Source organism: Xenopus laevis, chromosome 3L (genome assembly GCF_017654675.1).
Source record: "Xenopus laevis strain J_2021 chromosome 3L, Xenopus_laevis_v10.1, whole genome shotgun sequence".
NCBI lineage: Eukaryota > Metazoa > Chordata > Amphibia > Anura > Pipidae > Xenopus > Xenopus laevis.
Genome location: NC_054375.1, coordinates 99261130 through 99286551, shown reverse-complemented (window position 1 = coordinate 99286551; position 25422 = coordinate 99261130). Strand labels below are relative to the sequence as shown.

At 38.5% G+C, this 25422-nt stretch overlaps 1 protein-coding gene and 1 pseudogene across 1 annotated transcript in view; both read left to right on the top strand.

Annotated features, from left to right (window-relative positions):
* Nucleotides 1-25422, top strand: part of rora.L (RAR related orphan receptor A L homeolog) — a 248802-nt gene that overhangs the window by 46202 nt on the left and 177178 nt on the right. The window lies entirely within an intron of this gene.
* Nucleotides 15167-15964, top strand: LOC108710605 (annotated as a pseudogene).

Here is a 25422-nt window from a genome sequence, read left to right as displayed (position 1 = left end):
GTGTTTTAGGATGTTCAAATAGGAGAAAATTTTCATTTTTCCCTAAAACTCACTCTAGTTGGGTTTCAGGTTGGTAATCCTGAGCCAAGGATCTGGACCTCCCTTGGAGGACACAGAAGTGTTACATGGACCCTAAATTTTGTTAGTTGTTGCTAGTGGGTGGCAGGCCAGATTCTGGTCAAAGCTCTTCCTGCCTGCAACATCAATGCTCCCAAATTATTCCTCTATCCACCTGCTGTTGTTTACTTATATACTCTTGCCTGCACCTCCCTACCCACTCCTATGACATCAGAGATTGCCATTTTGGGCAAGTGTAAAATCAGTAATGACAGAACAATGGGTAGGGAGAGGGCAAGTGTTCAAGTGGGAACCACTGTTTTATAGGTTACATGGATAAGGCTTATTCACTCCTTTTTTTGAATATCCTCACAGATTCTCCACTGAATTGAAACTTGGCCCATATTTATCAATGGGAAATGTCTGTTGTTTTGACATTTACTGTTATTGGTAAATTCAGCATTCACTGCTATATTTCTCACACAAACTCTTCCTCAAGGTACAAACTGGATAATGCCATATATGCTTCTAGGTATGTCAGGAACAGGCTGCAGGCAGGTGCTAGCTGTGAAACATCTGCCATGTTTCCATTATTGATCAGGACTTTATAAAGAGCCTCTTAACTCAGAACGTATCTTTGACAAGTAAAGATGGTTTGTTTGAAGTTGAGCTGTCTGAATTCTGCAAAATATGTGATTCCGGTGATGAGTGGCTGCTGTGGGACTTGCATCCTGCTATCGTGAACCTATCATGTGCTGACTAATATCAATTTACTATTACCCCATGTTTACCAAATAGCTAATGCATTTACGTCAGTTTAGAGTAGGAATTATTATAAACAAGTGGTAACCTATGGGTAAAATAGGTCTTGTTTTGCCTTTTGCTCTTTATCCATAACCAGCTGCAAGTCATGTATAGCAAAGTTTTATATTTTAATTAACTTTATAGACTCTGATGGTAGCTTCTGATGGTGAGTATTTTCAATGTACAGACTGTATATTCATAAAATGTTGATACAGTACTTCTACCAATAGATGGTCAGGTTTCATTTAAAGGGGAACTCCGGCTTCCAGACCAAAATTTGACAAAGCGGTCCACATAACACAGAAATCCCTAATATTCCCACCACAGTTACCCGTTTCTTCAAAAAGTATGAATAAATGCCATTTCTATGCTGAAATCCAGCTTTTTAACAGTTGTTCTCTTTCTGCATCATTTGAAATCCTGGCAGGGAAGGAGGGACTAAACACTGATGTTACAAATTGTAACAACTTCTCCACAGCTTACAGACAGCATGCAGGAACTACATAACCCACAATGCATTGCACTGTGATGTTCTGTTCCTTATTGAAACCATGTGTGCAGGGAATTGTGCGGTTTGGAGGATGCAGGCTGAGGACAGCTGGCTGTTGATACAAAGTAACAGTAGTCAGTCATACGGAACGCATTTTAGGACATCGTCAGGGGAAATTGTTGTCCTGCATGTGCTGTCCTAAGCAAGAGGAATGCGACATGGCATGCTTTTTTACTCACCCATCCTCTGAGGCTGATATCACACCTCGCTCCTCCCTCCTCAGCCGTCAGCTCTTGCTCCTACCTCTTCAGCCATCCGTCCTGGGTCCTCGCTTCTCACTCCTCCCTCCTCAGCCATCCGTCCTGTATCCTCGCTCCTCCCTCTTCAGCCATCCGTCCTGGGCCCTAGCTTCTCCCTCCTCAGCCGGCAGCTTTTGCGCCTCACTCCTCAGGGTGCACATATTCAGCCCTGCACCCTGATTATAGTTACTTGTTCTTGCCATTTGTTTTAGCCAATGGCGTTTTAGGTTTTTTAATTGCAGCAATCAAATTCAAGCTACAGCTGACGGCTGAGGAGGGAGAAGCTAGGACCCAGGACGGATGGCTGAGGAGGGAGGCATGAGGAGCGAGGACCCAGGTCGGGTGGCTGAGGAGGGAGGAGTGAGGTGCAGCACCTGACAGCTTAGAAGGGAGGAGCGAGGTGTGACGTCTGCTTTGAGGAGGGGTGAGTGTAAAAGCAGGCAAGGTTGCATTCCTCTAAAATAGGAGATCACATGCAGGACATGGATTTCCCCTGACAATGTCCTAATATGCGTTCCGTACAGTCAGCTCAGCAAAGTAGTCAGAGAGATCAGCAGGGGGCTAGGCTTAAGGAACTGTCAGAAACCAGAAAAGTCTGCATTTTTTTTGAATGATGTATATTGAAAAGTTGCTTGAAATTATGTTTATTTTTCAAAAAGCTTAAGTTATGTTTTTGTAGAATTACTAACCAGTTAGTTGGAGGAAAACAGCACAGTCCTAGACTCCCTATTGTATAAATACAGTGAAACTTAAATTTTACATCCAATGATTTTAAGTTTTAACACATTTTACATTGTTGTTCTGTGGTCCCACCTATATATTATGCATAATACATTTCCCTGATTTTAGATGTTCCTGGATTTTACATAATTTTTTTCTGGTCTCCTGAAAAATGTAAAATGGGTGTTCTACTGTATGCAAACCTTGATTCTTCCCAATAAGACTTTACAACCTTTATCACCCATTTACTCGGGCAGCTAGGTCCTGAGACTTATTTGCCTGAATGCTACTATGGGTCCTTTTTAATAGACTTCAAGATTTCCCTGGACCTCCATCTATTTGAACCATTAATGTTGGTTAGGTGCCAGCTTACACATGGACATTTTGAAGTAAAAGTATGTATAAATCATAGTGAATGGAACTCCATACGCCAGCAATATAGAAAAAAAAGTATATTGACCCAATTGAAAACTGACTGAGAATGTTGCTATATCCTATCAAAAGTTAATTCAAAGGTGAACTACCCCTTTAAAATTCCAATCTCCTTTCTAATCTGGCCAGAGGAGTAAACTATGTTTATAAGGAGTTTCAGGAGCTATGAGCTGGAGATGAGCAAAGTCAGTTTGATGAATGCTTGCTGGTCACAACTGGCTTACATATTACACTAGCTCATCTACCTGCAGCTAATGCCCTGCAAAATATCTTGTGGAACTTTTCCAGCCCAAACAAGTAGTCTAAACATAGAACCAAAACATTTTGTTTCATAATTGGCATCTTGTAGCTCAACAATTTGTAACTCTGTGTAAACAAAAAGTACTCACCCAGACATTATTAGCTGGCAGTGAGTGTGCAGGATGTTTAATCTCTTGTATATTAGGTAACAGCATCTAAAGCCTCTAATCCCTCTAATGTAATGCTACACATGGCATTAAAATGATTACAATCTAAAGTATGGTATCCTCTTCTAGACTATTACAAAGCATATTATTTACAGTATGTACTTGAGTGCAGCATAATGCAAACTCACTGTAAAATATAATGATATGAGCCACACAGAAGGTTTATGTCCATATAAACACGTGGGTTTGTAGTCCTTTTATTATGTCATGATATGCTGGGACCACTTTGTCATAAATTACTTGGGCTACTGTATTTTGAAATACTGGCATCAATATGTCACAGAGTCACTGTGCCATAAAAACCTGTAGTCAGCATCATGAAATGCTGGGACCATTATGTCATGAAATTCTGGGGTCACTGTCATGTTGCTGGGGGTGTTGTCATAAAATAGTGGGGTTAATGTGACATAAATTGTAGAGACCAATGGGTCTTATATTGTTGGGGTCACAATGCCATATGTTGTTGGGGCCACTTTATAAGGAAATACATCAGTGTTTATATATTGTTGTGGACACTGTGTGATAATTTGCTGGGGTCACTATCATGAAATGCTGGGGCAGCTGTGTCATATTTGTCTGGTGCCATTGTATCATATATTGATGGGACCAATGTGTTGCCACTGCCCAGGGAGTCACAATGATACTCTGTGCTTGGGATGACAGTGCTGTCCTATGTGGGAGTGCTGGGAGTCACTGAGGTATGCTAAAATATATGGCTGTCCTGGGCCTGTTCTATTCTGTTTATTTAAAGTTATGTGTATATGTATGTGCAGCTATACTTTAATCATTACTAATCTTTACTACTATAATTTTTTTTATCTGGTTCCCTGATATGTCTATAAAAGTAACTGTCCACTTAGAGTCAAGGGAAACACAAACCAGTTATGGAATCAGAGGGACAGTATAGATATGCTGTGAGACAGCGCATAAGCTAAATTCCTTTCTCTCAGGGGCAGATTTATTAAGGTTCGAGTTGTGTTTTCCACAAAAATTCGAGTTTTCGAGGGTATTTTTTAGTCAAAAATTCAGGGTTAAAAAAATAGAATTTTTCAAGATATATTATACACTAACCCTGGAAATTGCTTGAATCTGAAAATGCACCATCTAAAACCTTTGGAGCCATGTAGGCAGGGCAGCCATCAGGGGGGGACAGGGGGGAGAGTTGTAGGGGGCCCCGAGGGTAAGGGGAGCCCGGCCACACTTACTTAATTAGTCGGGCTTCCCATCTTTCTGAGAGCTGCTGACTTCGGGAAGGCATGGACGTTTAAGGGGCCCTGGCCACCAATTCTCTTATAATGTGGGATCCTAGCCACCAATATTTTTTAATGGGGGGGGCCCTGGCCACAAATGTTTTTTTATGGGGGGCCCTGACCACCAATATCTTTTTATTTTTTTACTGTGTGGTGGGGAGGGAGAACCTGTAGGTGGGGCTTGCATTGGGCGCAGCCCAGGGGGCCCAGGAAATTTTGTCGTATGGGGCCCTGCAATTTCTGATAGCGGTCCTGCATGTAGGAGTCAATGGCAGAGGTCCCTTGAATCATTTGAAGATGTTAATAGCCTTCATGATGTTTTTTTTGGAGGGTTTCGCCTTGATCAAACTCAAGCTATTCGAGTTCAATGGATCAATTCGAGTTTTTTCTCATATTAGAAACCATTCGTTGTGAGTTCATTCGAGTTCATTATAGGTCTAAAATTCGACCTTTGGTAAATAACCCCCTTAAAGTCCATTTAGTTTTTACACAAGTTTGAATTGTGCTGTAAAAAGTTGGCATAAATGGTCCAGTTTTCTAGCAAAACAGAATGGAATATGTAACTCCACAATTGTCTAACTCCCTCCCCATTATTAACCAGATAATTATTAGACAAAGGTGCAAACTGACTCTGTTCATCTGGAGGATGAAATTAGTTCTCAGATATGGTTAGATGCAGGCGCCAAGGAGGATAGAGTCTATGCATTTGAATTACAAGGAATGTGTTGAAGGACAAGGAAAGCTTATATTGTGGGGTACGGTAACTGGTCAAGTGCACAACAGCTTGCTTAAAAGAATGTTGACTCATTTTGATGCCTATGTCCTCCCCTGATTAAGTTCCCTCCTCCAAAGGAGGAACTGCTAGTGCAGTGATTCCCAACCAGTAGCTTGTGAGTAACATGTTGCTCTCCGACACCTTGGATGTTGCTCTCAGTGTCCTCAAAGCAGGTGCTTATTTTTGCATAAAAACTAAGTATAGTGCCAAGTAAAGCCTCAAGTATGCAGCCAGTCCACATAGGGGCTACCAAATTGCCAATCACAGTCCTTATTTGGCACCCAAGGGACTTTTTCATGCTTGTGTTGCTCTCCAACTCTTTTTACATTTGAATGTGGCTCACAGGTAAAAAAGGTTGGAGACCCCTGCGCTAGTGGGGTGGGTTATTTCCCCAGTAACCATGAAGAGAACTTGCTGAAAGTTAAAAAATAAATAACAAAAAGATTCAAGCTTCATAATCAATCTGTTTTTGTTTGCTGGGGTCTGACAACCTTGAAAAACAAAAGCATTTACAATTAAAAGAGCCAAACTGGGATAGGTAATTAATATCAATATCATGAATAGAAATACAAAACAGTAGGAAAGGTGGTTAAAATGTAACATGCTAAAAGTGAATTAAAATGTAACTGTACCCTTTAAAGGCATGTTCAGATGTTTCTTGGTCTGTTTGTGCTCTGCAGCCTCAAGACCTATACATTACATTATGAATGCAGGAGCATGTTCCAGACTCTGTTAGACCAAAATTCTTTCTACCTGGGTCTTTTGTATGTACCTGTGTTTGCAATATTGTTGTCTGTGCTTTCAATGTTGCATATTCATCTTGTGTCAGCTGTATTTTAATGCAAGATCAAATGCACTATTGCACAAATGGATTGACAATCACTCATCCATGGGGCAGATTCACTAATGGGTGAATTTCGCCAGCATCAGCTTCGCACCCATCGCACCACTTCGCCAGGAGCAAATATGATACAAATAATTCACTAAAATGCGAAGTTTCATACCGGCACGCTGGTGACTTTTCGATGGCGTTACTTCAGCTGTGCAAGCATTTCATGGCGAAGATGTGCTTGCATTTATTTGTGCCTAGCGAAACTTCGCTAGTGATCTTGCGCTTAGGTCAATTTGCATAGGGCGGGAAATTTAAAGTTGTATGGACGTCTTAGTTATAAATGTTGCTGCAAATGGTTTAAGTTACCGGTTTATATTACACATGTCCAGGGAACCTTAATAAAGACAAGAGAATTTATATAATGCCCTACACGTGAGCCCACTGTAAAATAAATGTTCCATATGTTAGGAAACGTCTGGAAAAAAAAGTTCCCCAAAAAAATTTTGTTAGGACTTTTGCCGGCAATCACCTGAAAAAAGGAAAAGACGCCATCGGCTCACGGGATATGATGTCAGTGACAGAAGATTGAGAAAGATCTAGCTTCTTTTTAGCACTTTGCCTGGTCTGAGGTGGTGAAGGTGAAAGAGGTAACGTTCAGTAAAATCCGCTTTTTCGAAAATTCGCCTGGTGATAGAGTGCGAATGACCGCTAGCGATGGTCTGCTTCGCTAGCGGATTGGCGCTTGTGCCTGTTAGTAAATTGGCGATGCCCCTGTGGGTGGCAACACTAGCGAGAAGTCGCTAGCGTTAGCCACTTCGCTCTTTAGTATATCTGCCCCACTCACTCACAGTTGTGCAGCTAATCAACACCTTCACCTTGTGTGTAAACACAGCCGGCAACAATGAAGTTTTCAATAAGTATGTGTCTAAGCTCGCAATGCCCAGTATGTAAAATGAAACAGAAAAAAATAGATAAGCAATGCAGTTTTTAAATCCTCTATACATTAAAGACAAAGTGAAAAGCTTTTATGTAACAACGGTGACCTCCTGTGGACACGATTGGGCTAAGAAATGTGCTGTGCATTAATAGCAGCAGTAACAATTGGTCTGTGCATCACTTCATCTTTGAACAAACAGAACGTCTGTGCGTCATAATAAGACAGCTATTAAGTTTTTGTTGTGCAACAAACTACAGTATGACGCACCGAGTGGATATGAAATAATGCTGAAACACTGTGTCCTGGTGCCTGCCTGTTATGTTCAATTCAATCGTTTGTGTGGGTTTTATTGCTAGTACTAGCAAAGCCCAATTATTGTGTTATGAAAGACAGAATGAAAACATGTGTTTGTGCAGCAGAATACTTCCGCTATGTGTGCTGTAGATTGCAAGCCTATGGGAAGAGTTAGGGATGCCATTTCTCCCCCCTTCTTGGCACCAGGTTCCATGTGAAGTTGTTACATTACCCAAACTTCAGTGCAGCATTTGTTACATTATATTTGTCAGTACAAGTGTGGGATCTATTAAACAAAATCTGTGCAGCCATCAAACCTTTAGAAGGGGTACTATTCTAGGGGGCCCCCATCATTCCTGCAAACCAATATTTAATATGACACAGGGGGCTGAACTGTTGCACTTTTACTGATCTTTGAAGCAAACAATGGGAATGCTTGGAACCTGGCATTTTTCAGATAAGGGGGCTTTCTGTAATGTGGAGCACCATGAATTAAGGCTTGCAAAAAACATTTCATTAGGATTGGTTTGCTGTGAACACTGCTTGATGCAAACAAAGTGAATATCGTGTACAAAGTCCTGTCTTCTTATTAGAGAAAAAGCAAATCAGTATTCACAAAAAAGTGATAAAAACACAGTGGGACATGGCAGTGATGTATTTAGGAACTTTCTGGATCACATGTCTCTGGATAATATATGCTTACTTTATAAGTGTGACTGCACCGCATCTATTATATTGGAGAAACCACGCTTTGCCCCCACAACACCACAATTCTTTGCTTGGCTGAAAGACACAGGTTCTAATGTTTATAAAGGTATGAATGGAAATGTTTCCCTTCTCTGACTACTAATACCATTGAAACATTCTATGGAGAGTCAGCTCTCCATCGCTTAAGACATTGCCACTATGCCTTAAGCTAATTGCACACAGGCCTTTGTCCAGCACTGTCATCAGGCGGAAAACAGCAGCAGACAGGACCTGTCCACTTGTCACTGCTCCTAATTCCAAATATTTAAGCACCCTGTTGAATTCCAACTGAGCAGTGAATGGCTGACTGCAGCACCAGAATGCTTGCTTCAGCCTGTCACCTAGAGGGAATCCTGAACAGTTTTGAACTGGACAACCCAGTTTTCCCTTGGGCTGTTTGGTAAAAAACTAACTGTCCTGGTTTTACAGCTCTAAAACCAGAAAAAAATCTCTGTTCTAGGCACTCAATCCTCATCCACCCCTCATATAACCTCATCATAACATCACCCCTGTGCCATGACAACTTTAACGCCTTCCATCCTCTTTTACATTTACATAGTTGCAGTTTTACAAAACCAAAAAGGTTGCAACGTTATGGTCACCTCTCCACATTCACTAGTTTTAGGAGAGGTGACAGCTGGGCAGTCCTGAGAAGAATGGAATAACACGTGTGCAAGGCAATGTGGGGATATGAGGGAGTGATTCCTGACACACTGTTTCTGTTGTCTGGCAAACTGGGAAGATAATAGCAAAGGACAGACAGAGGCTGCTTTCAGTTGAAATTTAATTAAAAAAAAACTTCTTAATAATTAAAAATGTTTGATAAATGCATATTGAATGATGGAATTATATTAACATTACATTGTATGCATTATACAAAGAATTTTTTTTTTCCTTGGGTGGACATCCCCTTTAACCACAGTGGGATGCAAATTGAGATACTGATGTATTGTAGCAAGCTACAACACAAGCTATAACACGCAACATGTGCCAGTGCCTTAAGTTAGACAATTAGAAGCAATCAGCATGCTTAAATAAGGTTAAACAATTTTAAACAAGGAAAGATTTATTGAAGCAATATACCATGAATTTGCCGTCATAAATATATTTTGTGCATTTTCTGTATGTTCAAACAAAGAAAAGTTGTTGTTTAACGATAAATATGTTCTAAGCTGTTAAAATATATATATATTTTTTCAAGAACCAGTCCCATTATTAGACAGAGCACTGGGTATAATTATCTCACTCCTCCAAGGTGCCCGCCAGAAAAACCTCACGTTTAACTGCTTGCTCACAGCATCATTTTCCCGGTGCCATAATTGCCTTAGGACAGCCCTAAAAATAGAAGTGTCCCCATCTTGTTCTGTTAAACTTGTACTGTGGAGCAAGTCTCTCCTTGAAGCTGGAACTCAGCCCTCAAGAATTGTGAAGGAGAGTCAAAGCTGTGTGATTTTGTCCTATTAACAAAGTCAAAATTATTTGTATTTTTTTCTCCTATATTTATTTAAATTGTATATTGAATACCTGTTTCTACATTAAACTAAGTTTATAAATGCATTGAGAGCTCAGTGACATATTATAATTGCAGGCATAGCCCTTAGTTCCAATTAGGATATGCATTTTTACAATATTGTCTATTTTATCATTCATGACAGAACCAATGATTTGCATTAACAGGTAAATGGCAGGAAAGAGTCTAGCTAACAAGTTAGACTTGCAAATATAGTATTTCTTTTGACTGCAGTGAAAATTCTCTTAAAGTCCCACACCCGATTGAACAAATGGAGCTAGAGAAAATGAAACGGGGAAAAAAACACTGAATATAGCAGATTTCACATCTCATAGATGACCCACAGATCGCTCTGGGATACTTGGAGTCTCCTGCTGAAATCTGCAGTGATATAGTTCTCTGTCTCCCCAGCACTGAAAGCTCCTAACAAGCAACCTCCTCTTCTGTGTAGTCCGTAGCATTATAGTAATATCTGCTATAAAAAGCCCTGAATAGATTTTTGGGAACATTATCGGGGATAGGAGGGATTATAGCTATACCCATTATTCTAATGCTGATATGTCATGACTGTTTTTTGATGGATTTCACAATGCTACTGTTTGCTTAAATTTATATTGTTATACAATGTCACGGACCTAGCTACAGTTGCATTGATAGCCTAAATGTTATTGTCACATGAGGATTCTGAACATGCCCAGACTTACACCATGTGCCCTTCAGCCGCTTAATGTCAATTCCACATTTCTAGGAATCAAGTGAAATGTAACACTGCACACCCGATCGTTGATATAAATCAATAAAGAAGAGGCACTTTCCCCACTGCACAGTGGCGGAACTACCGGGGGAACAGGGGGTGTGAGCAGGCCAGGGCCCGCACCCCCTCAGGGCCCCTCGCAGCCCGCACGCCACTGAAATACGGGCCGCATGGAGGGGGGCGGGGGCCCGGCTGCGCGTTATGCACCAGGGCTCACCCCCCCCTCTAGTAACGTTACTGCCACTGCACAAATTTGTGTGTGTGCGGATCCGTGAACAAAAAGCTACAATTCCACATTTCTAACATGTATGCCCTGTTGTAGTTATATGCCAGCTATTACATAACTTTTAAAGGCCCAGCATGATAGTGCTAGTCTGTATGCTCTAAGTTATGTGCTCCCGTTTGCTCTTCTAGTTTTGCATAGGGCAGTAGTGCTCCCTACACTAACATTATGGCACAGCAGGGGCTGCATCAGGTCTGCCACCTCTAGTAGTGACGTAGCCAGAAAAGACCCTGGAAATGAATATAAAATGCTAAATCTCAATAAAATCTATATTTTGTAGTGTGTTTTTTTCTGATGTGTAGTGTATAGCGACATAGATGTCATCATGTGTTAAAGGAGAAATATAGGCTTGGTGAAAACCAACCTAATTGTAGGCAATCAACGAATAAAATACGGTGCAGATTTTACTTTGGACTTAAAATTAATATTATATTTAAAAATTGCCCCTTTATTGGAATGCCCTACAGGTCTGCTACAGTCACTGTCTGAGTTGAAATGAGGGATGAGCATTAGTCTCTGCCAGGAGCACAGCAAGAGGGAAATACAGGGGCTGATTTCCCCATGAGGACACCTGGAGGCCAGTGTCATCTGGCTCTCCCTCCCTCCCACAGGATTTCATGCATGAGCATCCTTTTCATACCTAAGCACTTAATGCTCCAGAATCTCTCAAACTACCCCTGCGGCCACCCCTTATGCTTCCCTAGGCCTGGGCTTTTGTGGCATTGTCCCAAATCCAGGCCTGGAGGGACAGCCCTGCAGTTACACAAACAAGAAGAGGCTTTGGTTCCCTATTAAGTCAGCCTAGCTGCTGCTGTTACAGTACAATGTGCTGAGCGCCGCTGGCTCCCCTGCACAACCATAGAATTCAGTAGGCAGGAAATGGAATAGATAGTTGGGACTAGTAGGGTTTTGGGGGAATTTTTCAATAAATCAACCCAAAACACTACTTTTTAAGCACATTCCTTAGATATTTAAAATAGTATAATGCATTAGCACATTCTTGTTGTTCACACAAAGGGCTAGATTTAATTCCATGAGAAAAAGTTATCTCATGGTTTACCACGTAAAAACTCATGGACAAGATTCAATTCAAAGAGAAAAAACGTTTCTCCAAATTCAGTTCCAGTTTTTTTTTCCCAATGGAGTTTTCATGTGATAAACCGTGAGAAAAGTTTTCCTGAATTGAATTGCATCTCAAATTGTATTTCGTCCATGACTTTCACATGATAAACTTTTTTCTCACTGAATTGAATCTGGCCCAACATGTCTCCTTTGATTTGTATCACACTCTCACTAATGAGATTTTTTTTTACAGGCATCTCAACAGATAAGGTGCAAAGCTACAAGTGAACATTGCACTAGTTTGGCCTAACTATCAATACAGTTTCACAAAGTTTATTTATGTTAAAACTTTAGCTGTTTATTGGAGTCAGATTAAGAGCGGCTGCCTCACCCACATCAAGGTGTTGAATTTGATGGATTTTGTCCTTTTTCAACCCAGATTATACAGTATATGTAAGTAACCTAATGTCAGGGGGTATAATGATCCACTCCAGGCATTTTTTAGACATTATTTCATGTCACCATTTTTTGTCAAGAGGAACAGTTTAAAAAATCCTAGATCATTTATGGCACATGGCATTAGTTGACATTTCTGCTCTAAAGCCTTTGAGTTGCATTGTCATTTATTATAAGCATTTATTTATAAGTCATTTATTATAAGCATTTATTTATAAGTCATTTATTATAAGCATTTATTTTTAAGTCATGTATTATAAGCATTATAAGCACTTCATTAAAACAGATCTTGTCTTAAAGACATGCAATAATGGCCCCTGACGCTGGTCACCCACGTAGATATTCCATGAGGATATTCCAGCTGTGAGGATGTTGAAGTAAAGTAGGGTAAACAGAAATTATGCAAATGATTGGCCAGTTGACCACACACACACACACAACATTAAATACCCCCCCAGGAAGCTGAAGTTCAAAATCAAGTTTTGCACAGCAGGCTTGAGATCTATCAAAATTCCATTATGCAAATGAAAACGCTATGACTGACACTGCAGGTTAGTGGGTGAGACTGCACTACAGTGCGAAACCAGTGTGGTATCCTACTGTGCCTTAAGTGAAACTGTCACCTCAACTGTACAGTTTTTAGTATGCTCCTTTATGTCAGAAACTGTAAAGCAATAAGAAACAATGTAGAAGTATCTGGGCATAATAATTACTCATTTATGTGTGAGTCTGATAGTGGGGCTAAGCTTTGCCGCCAGGCCCCATCTCGTTAGCAACTAGAGTTTCTCGTACTTGGCTCCTAATTCTTGGCAGTTTTGCTGTTGCACAGAACAAGGCATATGCTGGAAATTAACAGCCTGCTTTCCCAGATATTTTGAGGATCAAATCAAATAGAACAATCTACGTATTAGCAAAACTAAGGAATTATACTTACCCTCTTCTATTCTAAACCCTTTTCTGCCCCAGAGAGTTGACACCAATAGGGTTAATATAAATTGTAAAGGCAATAGTAAGACTACTATTTATATTGATAGTAAAACATGTTGCTCATTATTGTTCATTATTGTTTATTATTATGGCTGTATCTAGAAAATCTTACACACAGACACCCACTCCAAGAGATTTGTAGTTACAGTATGTTCCAAGAAAAGGGATTTTAGCAACACAAACTCTATAATAACCCTCGGGAACATTGTGAATTAATAAGGATTGTTTCAGGCTCCATCAGAAAATACTAAATAATAACATTTTGGAGTTACTTTGCTATTATTACAGAGAAAAAGGAAATAATTTACAAATTTGAATTGTATGCTTAAAACGTCCTCTATTGGAAACAGCCCTGCCTTAATTCTGAGCATTCTGAATATCAAGTTTCCTGATAAGAGATCCCATGGCTATACTCCATCATATTCAATCCACCTACAACCTTTAACAGAGTTAATATTTTACTACATAACTTGTATTCTATTGGTATTTATGACACTGCTCTTTGTGGCTAAAATCTTATCTTTTTGACCGCTCCTTTATATTAGCATTTTTCAGAACAACCACCCGTAACTCCTTTTCTCTGTATCTATTTTTCAAGGCGCTGTTTTAGGTCCCCTGCTCATCTCACTTTATACCACATCTCTAGGCAAATACTGTAGATTCAAACCAGGACCAGAAATAGGGGTAGGCAGAAGAGGCACATGCCTAGGGTGTAACGGTAGAGGGGCACCAGGCACGTACCTCTTCTGACACCTTCCCCTAGTTCCGACTCTTGAGGCCCCCCAACTGTAGGAGAAATTCACACTTCCTTGGACCGGGTGCTCTTTCACGAATGCGCACAAGGAAATTCCTTCACTGGTTCTCTAATCAAAATTCAAATTTGTGTAGTTTTAGAAATTTTTTCAACCACGACTAAGCTCACATGTTAAAAAAGCATGAATGTTATCTATTAAAAAGCATGACCAAATAAAAATACAGAACAAATCCGAATAAGAATCCAAAAAGTTTAAAATCCTCATTTACTTACTTCTAAAACCTCCGATTGACTTCTGTGTGACCTCTGCAGGTTTTAGTTGGTGTACTTTCAAATTAAAAATGTTCGTAGTTTTTACGCTTAATAAATGGCAAAAATGTGGTTTAAAACCATTCTTTGCGTGCAAGACTTTTAGTGCTAAAAATGTTAAATAATGAAAATAATATGACTCCCATAACAGATCCTATACCTGTACTTGAATTCAGTTTGTTAAACTGGCTATGTGTACTGTACATATGCTGGGGGTGATACCTAATAAAAAGGTTTTGTGGTAGGGAAGAGGAGGTTTAATATCCCAAAGTGAATTGTGTAAGAGATTTTAAAACTAGGAGCTAGTAGTTACATGGTAATATCCACTATAAAAATGTGATATTCTAGACTAATTACATCATTTTAAATTGTCTGGATAAATTAAAGTTAGTTAGAGTTGTTAGAATAAGCATCCCAATATAGGCAATGTAGAGATGGCATGGGATCTATAGGACAAGCTCATAGATTTATTTGTCTTTACAGAGTTATAAACATATGATTTATGTTCTCATAGATGGCATTCTGGTTAAAATGTGACAGCCTTGTTTATGATGGGTGTGGCCAAGCAATGCAGCTTTTCAATGACAATTTAAAATATTAAGGTATGTGACCTTGAGTGTCAGCGGAACGATATTTAAAAGAGAACTTTAAGGTTGTGAAGGCACCTGTGATGTTACTTCCTGATTAATAATAACAAATATTTGTTTCATAACTAAGAATTTGAAGCAGAGCCAAAGATTGTGAATTCTTGTTCTTACCGGTACCAACAAGTTTTTTTAAGAATTGTGTCCAGATATCACGTTTATAGTCACTTGTTTTGTACTTGACTCTAAAGTAACTTCATGCTTTATTAGTTATTATTGAGGGTTTATATTTGCTCTGATGTTGTTTATCATTTATAAATATGATGAATCTGTTTCTTAGGGTGCTGGACAGCATATCTGGCATGAAACAATGCAGGCGTCTCTTAAGTCAATTTCTGCTCTTGTGGCATGTTTTGTAATTGTATTTGTGGACACTCCATGGGAGGAGCGATTGCCATCCTGACTGTTGATGAGAAACGGGACAACTTTTCTGGATTAATCCTGACATCTCTCTTGCTGTTGCCAAACCCACAATCTGCGACATCATTGAAGGCTTTTGCAGCTAAATTGCTGAACTATGTCCTCCGGAACCTTTCCTTGGGCAGTATTGATCCAAGCTTCAAATCTCTCAATAAGAAAGGGGTTGAGGACTATTCCCCAGATCCTCTGGTTTAGTATGGAGGACTGAAGGTTTCCTTTGGCGTGCAGTTGCTAAATGCCACATCTCGGGTGGAGAAAGCCCTCCCGCTCTTTAATGTCCCACTCCTGTTGTTTCATGGCACTGTGGACAAGTTGTGTGTTATTTGTGTCTTTCACGTTATGATTGACACCATACAAAGTGAGGAGAAGACACTAAAGGTATATGAAGGAGCTTTCCATGCTTTGCATTAAGAGCTGCCAGAGGTAACCTCTTCTGTATTCCAAGTGATTGAGAGTTGGCTTCAGCACAGATTGGGGGGCACGGGAAGCAGCAACATTGTGCAGCAAGCATCCAGCACTTAGGATAATCAGACTTTTCACAGAAGATCCTCCAACCAAAACAAATTCTCCTCAGTTCAACACCTCCAAGTTCATGGTCAGATGTCTAAAAAGTCACTGCAGAAATGGTTTACATTCCTTTTTAAGACACGTTCATTTACTTCCATGTTGAGAAAGCACAAAATACAGCAACACCTCGATTACAATTTCAGTTGTAATTGTGTGGCATGTAAGAAGCGATGCGCAATATGTTGGCGCTCTATAAATACATGTTAATAATAATTGTGTTTTGTTAGAAAGCAGCACCAGTGAAGTTGCTATAAACCTTGCATGGAAGTAAATACACCTTCTGGAATATATTTTTGCACAGCATTGCACAGCATTTTACAGGGATCAACCAGCAGCAACCTGCTTCAAATCAAACAGTAGTTACTTGTGGCCTGCTGTGCAGACAAGCTGCAATACTGTGTCTTAACACACAGCTGCACATTTGCTATTGCCAACTGTACCCCTTTAATAAAACAGCACCTTTGATGTTGGCCATTTTATTAACATACTATAATGATTTGACAGCATGTTTGAAATGCCATCGATGTTCTGTAGTACAGGTATGGGATCCGTTATCTATAAATCTATAAATCTGTTATCCAGAAAGAGCCAAATTATGGTCTCCCAGAGACTTCATTTTATGCAAATTTTCTTTTCCTTTTTATTTCCTTTTTCTATTTAATAATAAAACAGTACCTTGTACTTGATCCAAACTAAGATATAATTAGTATGTTTATTTTTGTACAGGTATGGGATTTGTTATCCGGAAACCCATTATCCAGAAAGCTGCGAATAATGGAAAGGGTGTCTCCCGTCGGCTCCATTTACATAATCCTAATTTTAAATAATTATTTCCTTTTTCTCTGTAATAATAAAACAGTACCTTGTACTTGATCCAAACTAAAATATAATTGATTCTTATTGGAAGCAAAACCAGCCCTTTGGGTTTATTTATTATTCAAATGATTTTCTAGTAGACTTAAGGTCTGAAGATCCAGCCTTTCCATAATTCGGAGCTTTCTGGATAATGGGTTTCCGGATAACATATCCCCTAACTGTACAAAATAAACACCCATTATCCAGAAAGCTCAGAATTATGGAAAGGCTGCCTCCCTAGACTCTATTTTATCCAAATAATACAAATTTTAAAAAATTATTTTCTTGTTCTCTGTAAAAATAAAACAGTGCCTTGTACTTGATCCAAACTAAGATATAATTAATCCTTATTGGAAACAAAACCAGCCTATTGGGTTTCTTTAACGTTTACATGATTTTCTAGTAGACTTCTGAAGATCCAAATTACGGGAAGATTCATAATCTGGAAAACCCCAGGTCCAGAGCACTCTGGATAATAGGTAAAATGAAAATAAATAACAGCTCTAATATATGATTTGCATATCAATTTATTCTTAATCCCTTTGGGATTTTAGTGTTGAATTGACAGCCATATTTAAGAACCTGCTTCTTAATCTGAGATCTACCCAACATGCTCACCTTGGGAGAAATCACTTTTCCAGCATATATGTAAAATCCCAGGGGGGACCCAGAGAGTTGTATACAGAGACACTGCTAATTCATTGGAAATACCCCTGCATGTTCTAGGATCTCTTACCAAAAAGCCCCAAGATAGCACTTATGGGGGCTCATCCTACTTTACGCAAAGAACATGTGGCTTTACTGGTACCTCCCTGGCCTCTTTGTCTGACAGTATATACAAGCTCAAAGAAAAAATGGAGTCCGTACCTATTAAATGCAAAAGTGGGGTCTTCCTAGTATTTATTGAAGGTGCATCTTACAAACACATGTGGCTCAAAGGTTTTATGACAAGTTCAGCCCTTCCTCAAGTGATATATGCCATAGAGATGATGACAGAATGTATACAAAACCATAATACAATGCAATGTGCAGTCTAATTGAATGCCCTTAATTGCAAGTGTATAATTCATGTGTGTACACAACCCATTCCTACCTGTATTTCCTATTAAAGTGAAACATGGTATGCACAAAAAACAAACAATATAGCAAGGAATCAACAATTTCTATCAGCTCATCCTACTACTTCTAATATCTTATAAAGGACTGAAAACAAAATTATTATTATTATGGTTAGGAAGCCTGCATCTAGCTTTAAAGAAAGTTTTTTTTTTTTTTTGTCTTACGGGGCATTGTGGTGATTTGAATCGTAAAAAAATATGCGCAATTCAAGAGTAGCAAAAAGAGCTCACTTTTTATCTTCCTTAAGGTATCAAATATAAATATCCATTAAGCCTCCAGTGGCAGATCCTTCATTTTAATAATCCAGATAACCTCTACAACATACCTGATTTGAAATAATTGGATAAGAGGCAAGAGTTATTCTGCCAAACAGCTTTTATTTGTTGTCAGTTTCCATGTTACTTTAGTGCAAGAGCTAGAATCTCTGTGTCAGTTCAAATGAAGTGTGGCTAATGGATTGTCAGCCATCATTACTGTGCTGTAATTCAATTGCAACCAGTTAATAACATATGAACTGCTTTATTAATGTATTTTATTAACCTGCAATTGTTGATTTGCAGTCAAAAGGATTAAATGGTTTTTCAGTCCTTAATCAATTCAGAGATTACAGGTAGATGTATAAATCAATACCGTAGCTTGTTTTTTTTTGAGAAATGCAAATAAAATATGTATACAATAATTAGGTATTAATATTTGCATCAGAAACCTGACCAAATTATTGATAATTGACCCAAATGTTCCCTAGATCCCAGTGAAAGAACTGATACCATACCATAGAGCAGTGATCCCCAACCAGTAGCCCGAGGGCAACATGTTGCTCTCCAACCCATTTGACGTTGCTCTCAGTGTCGTCAAAGCATTTTTGAATTCCAGGCTTGAGGCAAGTTTTATTTGCATAAAAACTAAGTATAATGCCAAGTAGAGCTTCCTGTAGGCTGCCAGTCCACGTAGGGGCTACTAAATAGATAATCACAACCCTTATTTGGCACCCTAAGGGACTTTTTCATGCTTGTGTTGCTCCCCAAATCTTTTTACATTTGAATGTGGCTCACGGGTAAAAAAGGTTATGGGCCGCTGCCACTTCTTGCATGTATTGTATCACATTGTCTATGTCCCCATCAAATATGGTTCTGGATTGCAATGAAGGCTTTTTTAATTAATCATGCATCTATTGTAGTAAGAAATGAAAGGTCTCTTGAGAGCTTAGTTTGTAAGGAATATAGAAAGCACTACATAAGGTGGCCAATTTGATAAACTAAAGAAGTTCTTGTTTGCATGGGATAAAGATGGAGGCCATATTAACCTCATCCTTTTGGTAAGATCATATAATACACCACTCACCTATGATTAAGTACCAGGTGTATGAAACACGTAAGGGGGTCTGTCGTAGGGTCAGTATGCAAAAGTTTTTCTTTTAATATGTCATTTTGAATAAAAGATTTATTTTTATGAATATTGAGTTACGGGATACTTTTATTATGAGTGGAGATTTATGCCCTAAGAAATGGGGCAATATACTGTTAACTTTGGCATTTATTGGCAATATTTGGTTTGAAGATTAAATAATAATCAGGTATTACTGTATAACCATGACAAACACTGGAATGCATTGCTGGACTTTATAGTTAAATGAATCCCTTGTGTATAAATGTTTAAATATATTTCTAGAACTACTATAACATTGAAAAGCAAATAATTATATAAAATGCTCTGTATAATATACTGCTATTCCATATTTGAATTGTTGTTGGGTTTACTCTGCACTATACTGTTTAAGACTGAGCCCATCTGTAACATTATGAAAAAAGTAAATAATGGGGTCACAATTTTTATGTGTCTAAATTATTTCTATCTGTTAATAGCAGAAAGGCTTTTCCTTGCCTTTACCATACCATATAGCTTGCTTTACATTTTCCCTTGATAATTAAAACTGACATTCTTGTTCAGGCAACAGAATCAGTACCTCCCTGTATCCCATGAAAAGGTTATTTAAAGCTAAGCTTCAGCCTAGTTCCTATAAAATGTCCTGCTGAGATTTTGGGCCTGTATCAGCCCCCCACCTCCCAGCTACTTCTTTCAAACGTCTCTATTGTCCAAATATTTGCTGAGAGGTCAGAATGGAACAGTGGTAATGTGGCGTCCAAGAATAATACTTCAGAAAATCAGAAGCAGATGTTCTCATGTAGGGAGAAAAGTGCAGGGCCCAGTACCTCCTGCAAACTGTCTGCATCTTTTTCATCCATCACTTATGCATTCCGATTCAATCTTTTGCTATCAGCTACTACATTCCTAGTATATTATATAAGTATAATTCCGAGCATATTGAAGGAAACAATGTTTTGGGCCAAAATAAGTTTAAAACATGCAAGGATCATTTTCATTAATTGGGAACCTTCTAAAATCATGTTGTGGCCCCTGCTGGTTTGCTTAATTTCTCGTATTTATCTTTACAAGCCAGCACCATTCTCTTTATTACTGAGACACATACAGTACGTGCAAATTGATCTGTTAAGAGGGAAAACAGTTGCCTCTGTTTTTCTCTAATGAGGAGGTTGTGCTAAACTGACCAGGATGATGTCTGAAAAATAAAAAAATTTTCACCTGAAGAATGGTGGAAACACGGATTTATTAACCCAGATTTAAGATATGTTTGTACTATTTCCTCAGATGTCCAGTAATACCTAGATACAGCACAGCCCATTTAATAAAATCATTTTATCTGACCACTAATGTTATAAACGTCAGGCAATCACTACTCAGGGCAACAGAGTACTGATACAGGAGCAGTCTCTTTACCCTTAGTTTATATTTACTAGTAATAAAATGTAGCAAGCATTATTGCTGCCTGAGGGAAAGAGAGAACAAAATGTTTCATGTTTTATCTGATAAAATCCTTTCATGCAACGGCCTTTCTCCAGTTACCCAGCAGGGGGTGATCTTGTAATATTATGAAAACAAATGTATCATATTTAAGCTGTAGTTTGCTATCATGTGCTAAAGCTTCAACAAGAACTTGTCTAACAGGCGTATAAATAAAAAAAAAAAAACTATAAGCTGTGCAGAGCAGATACAATGAGCAGTTTAATAAAGACAGGCTGTTAGTGTATTCATGGCATGAATGCAACATATCCAAATGAATTAATGTGAGAAAGGAGCAATTTCTTGGCCATTATTAATTCCTAGGAGACAGACCATTAGTAAATTAATTAAGAATATAATGACACAGAGACGCACACACACTTTATATGCCCATCAGTCAATGCAAAACGATGATAGATAAAAGTGTTAATCTACATTATTGAACTGGACAAGGCAGACTAAAAATCAACCCCTTCCAATTTCAGAGATCAGGAAACCACTGCAAAATGTACTATTTTCCTTTTTTTTTTCTCCACAGCATTCCTATGTACATCACTCCCTACAACAAGACTAGGCATGTGCATTATATTAAAGCTATGGCTTCAGCACAAATGGCATTATTTAGGGCTTGTTAAAACTTACTTGCCACCTTGCATTAACCCCCTCCCACCCCAATGAACCTACCTCTCTGCTCATATAAGCTACCGTAAATTCCTCTCTAGATGTATCACTTCTCAGATCTCATGATTTTTTTTGATGTGTCCCCTTTGTGCAGCTCTCATTAATTCTTTCAGATTCCAGTATATTATCTGCTTTGATGAGGTGACGTGTACCCAAAAAAATTGTAAGTTCCATCTCCCCATCTCATTCACACTCATGGGTAGTTAAATATACAAACAGCCGTAAATCTTTTTTTTAAAAAAAGTATATTTATGCAAAATATCTCATAAACATCCATTAAGATTTGCAGATTATTTTTATTATAATAAGTATTGGGTTGCCTTTAAAGAAACATACACCTTGATGCAGTTAATGGCAAATAAGACTGTGCAGATCACAACTGGGAAATGCAGGCATGGAATTATTGCTTTCTGCTTACTGATTTTAGTTTGTTGTACGATACACTCTTGTGCAAATGTGTGCATGTATGGGCTCATACTCAGCTTGTTGCATTTGCTTTTATTAGGTTTTATATTGTTTTACATTGTTTTGTATTGTTGCTGCAATGTGCAGCTTTGATTTAGACACAAAAGTAGCAGTTACATAATAAAAGGGGGGCCACAACTGTCCAAAAAGTTACATGGTCATGGGGAACTTGTTCTGGGGTTTTAAACCTGGTGCAAAAGCTTGTATAGAAATGTGCGTAGTTAACATTTTACTTGGTACCCTGCTTCTGTTGGTGAGATTTTGGGGTAAACTGGCTTATTTTGGTGTACAGTCTTTTATAATAGTTTTATAAAAGCTTAGCATAAGTACCAGGCCCAGATATGTGGAAAGGCCATCAAGGCCTGGGCCTAGGGCGGCAGGATTTTAGGGGATGGCATACTGCCCAACCACACCCACATTGGTTTAGAAACACTGGGGATGCGCAGGAGATACAATCGTTTTTTCGAATTTCCTGTGCGCAAATCCCCATTGATCCGGTTCTGATGATTAAATTTGAGCAAATAAAAGGGGGGGGGGGCAACGAATGACAGCAGGCCTAGGGGTACCCCCTATGTAAATTCGGCCCTGATTAGTACATCTATTTTGCATCAGATTAATTTTTACTTCGCCACATGAGAGTGTGTAACCTTCTCTCCCCCCTCAGCTCCAACACCAGATTTAGCTCAAAGTGTTGGATAACAGACTGGAGGATTTTTTTAAATATCCTTCTATATATTCTTTCTATATAGGAATCTGACAATACCCCTCTAAAGCTGCAGCCATAGACATGGGCCCTTGCATGCCTCTATAGAAATTCAACCCCATATATGACATCATTGTGCAGTACAGAGAAATAGAGAGGTATTGACAATGCCAAATTCCAATGTGAATCTATTAATTTTCCATAAATATCAGTATAGGTGTCATAATTCCCCTTCTAAATTAACAAAGCCTTTTCATTTCATAGCAGAGTTTTTTTTTAAAATATACAACTTAATTATAAATGTGTCCCTTTTTGTATTTCTTTCGGGGATTGAGAAAAAGCAGTCAGACAAAATACTGAATACATTCTGTGAATATGGAAGTTGTCATGTGCTACACAAAACTATTGTATAATAATGTATAAGAAACTGTCAAGCTCTTTAGCCATATCTGTTTGCCCAAAGTGTAATGAACAGAATATAGACATCTTTCATAACCTATGGTCCTGCCCACATATTAGGCAGGTTTGGTACAAAATTCAACAGCTTGCTAGAGAAAAAATCCAAAATAGACAAGAGAAGGTTTATTTTGAATTGTATTGATTCTGGGAAAAATTCTTTTCTATTTTAATATAAGCTTAGTTGCCAACACATTCACACTGAGAGAATAGTAACAATCAATACCTTGACATGTCAAATGGAAGTCGAGTAGAGACATTTTAATTTTAATTTCAATTTTAATTTCAATTTTAATTTCAATTTTAATTTCAGTTTTCATTTCCATTCTAACCATAAACTTTAATTGCATTTCAGGTTAGTTCCGCTTTGATTTTTCTTGCATTTACTGTGTTGTAATTGATATAACTTGATTTCAGTTAGAATTGTTTGTATTACCATGTTTACGTAACTACATAGCTGAATTGTTCAAATGTGCTGGAATCTGAGAAACTTACTGTAAAATAAACAGCTGTTTATATTTATGGTTAAAACTTAATAAAAAGAAATAGACCACCAAAACTATTGTATGCGCAGTACCACAATATGTCATACTTTATTTTTGTGTGCAGTTAAACTATTTATTAGCAAAGTTCACCTAAAGTGTGACTATCATCCTTCCAAAAGGAAGGTGGTTTTAATTGTTTTCTCTATATAATTTAGTGTCATTATAATAACTTAGTATGTCTATTTAACTATACTTTTTTCCCAAGTGATTTATGGGATGAAATGCTATTTTCTAATCAAGATCTTCTAGTAAAGAGAGTGCAACTGTACTTTCTGCACTAGTGATGCTCCAGTATCCCCGTTAGAGTGCAGAAAAGGCGGGTTAGAGGGATAGGCATTAGGAAAGCTGCCTTGGGGCGGCATAGGGTGCAGAATTTCCCCTCCCAGTTGCGCTCTGGTTCACTTGTCAGGTTTAATTGTTTGCAGGTCATGTAAAGGTATAGGAGCTATTATATAAAAAAAACTATAATCCAGGAATCTCCAAAATATGGAGATATATATTCTCACAGGTAAAAGTAAAATGCCCACATGTCTGTCTAATCTGCATTCTTCTCATCAGAGTGACAGATCTGTGGGAAGCAGAATAGCTGGTAATACAGTAGCCCCTGACCTGAAACTTGTTGCATTACATTTTTAGCATAGTATATACACCTAGTCCACCTCCAAACTGGAGTGAAATACCATATACCACCCACATGGCCCCTGGCCCATCACCATCTAGTAATGCCACTGCTGATGCCCCAACTGCATCTCAGCATTTCTATTCTTCTTGATGGTGGGGTAAGCAAAATACTGAGTTAAATCAGGGGGACTTTTGAAAATCCTGGGTGATCTATGTCAGTGTTTTAATTATACAGGTTTTTTTTGTTTAAAGGACAAGGGAAGTCAAATTTACTGGGTGGGGGTTAGTGCCAGTTTCTTTGGCACCAACCAGCAATTAAAATTGTATACCCTAAACCAGCATTCCTGTTCTGCAAACATCCTTACGTTTTTGGTCTGATTTGTGTGGTTATAATTTATATTTACCCTTTTAAACAGAATGCATGTTAAATAAACATAATGCTCAACTGTGTGGATCTTAGTACAGCCGTGCTCACTAATGCTGCTAATTTATTATGTGTCCCTACTAAAGGTTAAGTTATTTATCTTAGAAATGCAGCATGGATTTTAATGTATTTGTAGTTTTGAAATAGTGTGAGCTTACAACTCTAGTTTGAACTGCTGTGCAGTCCAGATTGTTTGTACTTTGTTTGCTTGATCACTTTACCAAAATGCAGAGATATGCACAATGTACATTTACATACATATAAACTGGAAAGTCATTTAAACTAGGGTTTAAATGCCTTAGAAAAAGTGAAGTCAAAAGTTTTAAATCAATACTTTGCAGTGACCTTAATATCTTTGTAACTCTGATACTGGATTCAGATAACAATGCCCAGTTTTACACCTCAGATCCGGTTTTGGAGGTGACATGTATCTGCTTAATTGGTCACTGGGTGAGGCTGAAAATTTCAGAGGGGCTGTCCTCCTCCATATACAAAACTCAGCTTGCTGACAGCCCTGCCACTGGGGAGCACATCTCTTCTGCCGGGCTGCTGTTGTCACCTTCAGAAAGAAATATACCAACTCACTTTGAGAGCATGCCACATTTCTCTTCCTTGCTGGGAAAATACAAGAGCAAGTAGGGAATGTTCAAAGGCAGGACACAGAGCTACACATCATTATTTCCTTTCCTATTAATTCACGTCTTTTACTCTAACATTTGAACTTGTAAAATGCGCTGTGCATTACGTATCTTTGTAAGTTCCCAGGTACTATTCGCTTTACCAACTAAAAACCATTGGTGTGGTTAGGAGTATGTATTTGACACTCAAACCACCCACAGTTAGT